Source organism: Berghia stephanieae, chromosome 7 (assembly GCF_034508935.2).
Source record: "Berghia stephanieae isolate SIO BIC M18660-M18661 chromosome 7, UCSD_Bste_1.3, whole genome shotgun sequence".
NCBI lineage: Eukaryota > Metazoa > Mollusca > Gastropoda > Nudibranchia > Aeolidiidae > Berghia > Berghia stephanieae.
Genome location: NC_088366.1, coordinates 19,449,226 through 19,454,225, shown reverse-complemented (window position 1 = coordinate 19,454,225; position 5,000 = coordinate 19,449,226). Strand labels below are relative to the sequence as shown.

Here is a 5,000-nt window from a genome sequence, read left to right as displayed (position 1 = left end):
ATAGATTAATAGTAGTATGTAGTAGTATGTAGTAGTATAGTTAGTAGTAGTAGTAGATAGTAGTAGTAGTAGTAGTAGTAGTTATAGTAGTATAGTAATAGTGTATAGATAGTATAGTGTAGTATATAGTAGATTGAGTAGTAGTAGTATCTAGATAGTAGTAGTAGTGTAGTATGTTAGTATGTAGTAGTATTATAGTAGAAGTAGATGTTATGAGTAATAGTTGTTGTTGTTGTGGTAGTCGTGGTAGTGGAAATAGTTCATAAATGGTTTCTAATACTTCCAATGAAGTAGGTCATTTAAGACTTCGATACATCGCAATTCATAGCCTTTTATTATGAAATTAAATATACCCACATATTATTGGCTCTTGCTATGGCTCAACAGTAAACAAATCCTTTCCAAGAAATGTCCTTTCTTATTTTGGGACATTAATAGAATAAGTATATTCACTGCTTTTCTCAGCAGCGGGACTCAATCATGCAAAACCGTGACGCAGGGCTGGGAACACCATAAAGCATAAATGCCATGCTATTAGTATGATATATCATTCGATTTAACTTCTATATAAGAGCTGGTACATTTAAATTTTGAAGAAATATTGTTCTGTATCCATTCAAGTGGTGACTTTTTACTGGTGAGTTATTCTTAGACTTAGACAGTTAGAATTGGATGTTTTATTTAGACTCTCTTGCGAATTGGATCTAAGACATTTGGAATTAGGTAATTTTAAGAGATTATAACCAAGAATTAGCTTGTATAATTATATGAAACAATCGTTTCAGAGCGCCCTTTTGTTGGGACCGACTAGGTGTTGGATATTGTAGTGCTATTTTTTTTTTTTGCCACATCCATGAAAATTAGGGTTAATTACTATTTTCCATTCATTGTCAAATATAAATGTAGAGTGGTTTTCTAAAACTTCCTAATTCTGTTTTTTTTCCTATTTTGAGATATTGAGGATTATTTCCTCTAAAATTTATCATTCGGTTTGTTATTTTATAAAATTTAAACTTCAAATTCATACATACCTAGGAAAATTCATGTGTCAATTGATGCTTAAAATAAAGTTTACGTTTCAATTAATTTCATGGATGGAAAATCTCAAAAAGTAGAAAAATCGACTTAACGAGTTGTAGAAAACCAGCCCTCAAATACTTCTTCCATTGCAACTCCTAAAGTTCGTATTTCTTATCAATTTCATTCCAAACTTCCCTTTTAAGGGGTCTGATTCATCCGGCCACAAAACCAATTCAAAGCAGTGGGTTATATTATATCATATAAAAAAAATGGTAATGTAATGATGATGATACTGATGATGATGATGATGATAATGATGATGATGATGATGACGATGACGATGATGATGATGATGATGATGACGATGATGATGATGATGATGATGATGATGATGATGACGACGACGATGATGATGATGATGATGATGATGATGATGATGATGATGATGATGATGATGATGATGATGATGATGATGACTCATTATCTTCAAAACTCGCATCAATTGAAATTTTGAGGATAACTCGTAGTATAAAAACAATATGAACACTCATTGTATATCTACTATTTGTAATGCTTTGCCGTTCTTTACTTCGCTAATGGCTGCACCCACTTCTCGGGGACTGAACGGGGCCGTCCAGTCCGACTCCTCCGCAGGTAGCGAGTCCAAAATCGCACGGTACGACTTGCGGACACCGCGCTCAAAAGCCTGATTAGGGACCCGCTTACTACGGTTCTTAGCAATTGGCAATTGTGTCTGCCTTGCATTCCGGTGCAGCGTTCGCGTAATTCCGATCTGGGTCCAATTTCTTTATCAAACGCCAAACGTGGCGGTTGGAGTGTGTAAAGTCGACACTTTCCACAGTCTCCTGCCACCGTTGCTTCCTTCCCTCTGCCAGAGACTGAAGTAGTCTATCCGCTGCGTCCTGGGACTGGGTCTGCTGGTACTCTCGGTACAGCTCTTCCGACTCTGCTGTCCAGCAAGGGGTGTAGAATTTCCGTTTGCCCCGTGGAATAGAGCGTTGAGCGCTCTTAACCAGTAGCCTACTGAATCTGGTTATATTCTTGGACTTGGGAGGAATGGCAGGGCAGACCTGCTCGATATAGGAACTGAATTCCTCCCAGTCAGCATTCCTGAAGTTCATCTGCAAAGTGGGAGAGACTGCACCCTCGGTATTGTCACCCCAGCTGTGACAAGAACCGGCCTGTGCTGGCTATGCGGAAAGTCCCCGAGGACTGTTCGCTTCACCTGCAGCGGTTCACCGTTCGCGCCTTTCGTTACGAGGGTGAGGTCTGGAGTATACTCCTTCTTATGGCGGGTACCCCGGAAGGTACCCTTGGTTGTAGGATCGTACACTAGGTATAGATCATTACAGTCCATCCATGAGCGGAGTTGTCTTCCTGCCTCGTTGCAGTCTTGGTAGCCCCATTCGTGATGGTGGCTATTAAAGTCTCCCAGACAGATGGAAGGATGGCTGACCACTGGTACCGGTGGTGTAGTCCAAGTCGCTCTAGGTGGTTTGTAAATATTATGCAAACACAGTCCACCTACTTCCACGGAAATTCGGTTCACCCCATTGCTGTCCGTTACGCTCTCAATGACCCTTACCTTCGATGGCTCTTTAGCGTAAACGCTAACCCCCTCCTTTGAGCCTCGAAGTGTCCTCGCATTGGGCCACCGTATAGCCTAGGATCTGGAATAGGGAAGATTGCGCGCCTGATAAAGGTGGGTCTCCTGTAACAGGAGGATATCTACGCAGTGGGCGGCCAATAGCTTTGATAAAAGCTCATTTTTTGCCATACTCTGGCTCTCGACGTTCAGGGACAATATGTGCGTCAGTTCGCCATCCCCGCCGTCGCATTTTCCGATTGGCAGGCCGCGAATCAATTGATGCATGGGACGTTTGCTTTTTTCTCGGACGTGCCGACGACCCTGGCGACACGAACGCGGTATTATTTGGCTAGGCGGCAGACCGCTTCGCCATTGACGGGACTGATTGGGACTCAAGGATAATAGTGTGGCGCCCGGGATAGGGCTGCTATTCGGGCACCGGGTTGAATCAAATTTAGTCACACACCGGGACGAGCAGCTCATGTGGCTCGTTGGCTCGATACCCGGGATGGTCTCGTGACGGTCGACCGGGATTTACACCTTTGCCCTCCCGTATGGCTCAAGCCCCCTCACCACTGCAAGGTAAAGATCCACGAGGGGGGCTGTTGGCTAAGGACCCTTTGTAAAGCGTTTTGAGTGGATATTTAGCGGATATTGCGCTCAACCTTTTAAAGTATCAGAATTAGAAAATTCAGCCCAAAACTCACACTTTGAAATAGAAAAAAGTGAGCTTTTATAAAGCGCAATATCTACTAAACGTGCTCAAAGCGAGCGCTTTACAATGGGGTCCCTGACCAACAGTAACATTTAACATTTAGGACGGGACATGACGCCTATTTGGCGATATTACAATTTTTTCGGATAGAGACCAGGCACTCATTTTACACCTGAGTATGGTGAGAGAATGTGAGTTAAGAGCAATACCCACTAAACATGATCAAAGCGCTTTTCAAAGGATCCCTGGCCAACAGCAACACGTAACATGTAACACGTTACGGTATGTTAGTGCCTTTAAAATAGAAAACAGCAGGGGCTGCCTGAAGCCGGTGATCGTGAAAATACTAACGAAAGAGTGAAAATGGAGAGGCTACGTATGGGAATATAACAGACAATGGACGTATCGGGTACAAACCCTTCGTCAGCACAACAATACACAAATTAACGTGGAAAACAAATAAAATAAGATGCAAAATAGTTCCTATACGAAGCCTCTCCATTTTCACTCTTTCGTTAGTGCCTTTTAAATACGCTTGTTCACATTTTCAGTAATGAATAATAGAGATGTGAAATCTTCTTATTATGTTTCTAAGAAATGATTTTGTGATACATCGCACCCAGGAAAGTATTTCAAGTTTTTATTTATATACTTATCTAATTAATTAAAGTATCTAATTACTTATTTATTCATTTATTTATATAATTAAAAAAAATATTTATCTATAGATTAAGTTATTTATTAATTTTATTTCTCTCTCTCTCTCTCTCTCTCTCTCTCTCTCTCTCTCTCTCTCTCTCTCTCTCTCTGAATACATAATATATATATATATATATATATATATATATATTATATTTATATATATTTGTTTATCGTAGTATTTATTTATTTATTTATTTATTTGTCGCTCTATTTATTTAAAAAAAAATATTTATAGTAATCTTGTCGGGGTTGAACATGGCACCAAAATAGCAAAATGTCTAGAAGTATGAACATCTCATTTTCGTCAGTTAGCATTTAAATCAATCCCACACAATAATATTTACAAAACTAAACTGATGGGATTAAAAATTTTTTTCTAGAATTTTGATAACTTATTGTCATTAATTGTAATGTATTTTTTTTTCACAAATAAAAACCGAAATCGAACTTAGATAAGGATTCTACAAGCAGTTTGATTTAGTCATTGATATGATTAGAGGTATTACCACAATGTGATGATATGATAACACGAGCATATTCATTTTGTAGGTTACCTCATGCGTGTGAAATAAATATATATGTATAAGAAATGGAGGGGGGGGGGGCAGGGATGGTGGAACACTGAATATAAAGAATAGCGCACAGACGAGAATAGAGTAGAGATAAATAGGCCGGGAGGAAATCAGATAGATAATGATACACATGCTATGTATGCTCAGAGTAACTTAAATATTGTTACAAAGAGTAGGATGAGTTGTGGTGAGAAAGAATGCAATGATATGTGTATAAGGAAAGTAAGAAGTGCCAACGTCAAGATAAGCAAAATGTGTAGTATAGTAAGATACTGGATAGGTATAAAATAATGCAATGTATATATAACTAAATACTTAAGTGTTACTTAAACTTTTATATATATATATATATATATATATATATATATATATATATATATAC

The 5,000-nt window shown here is 38.8% G+C and overlaps 1 protein-coding gene across 1 annotated transcript in view; it reads left to right on the top strand.

Annotated features, from left to right (window-relative positions):
- Positions 1-534: 534 nt before the first annotated feature.
- Positions 535-5,000, top strand: part of LOC144976844 (uncharacterized) — a 7,031-nt gene continuing 2,565 nt past the window's right edge. Inside the window, exon 1 of the mRNA XM_078921352.1 lies at positions 535-637. The gene's annotated coding sequence lies outside the window, so the exon portion shown is untranslated. The remainder of the gene's footprint in view (positions 638-5,000) is intronic.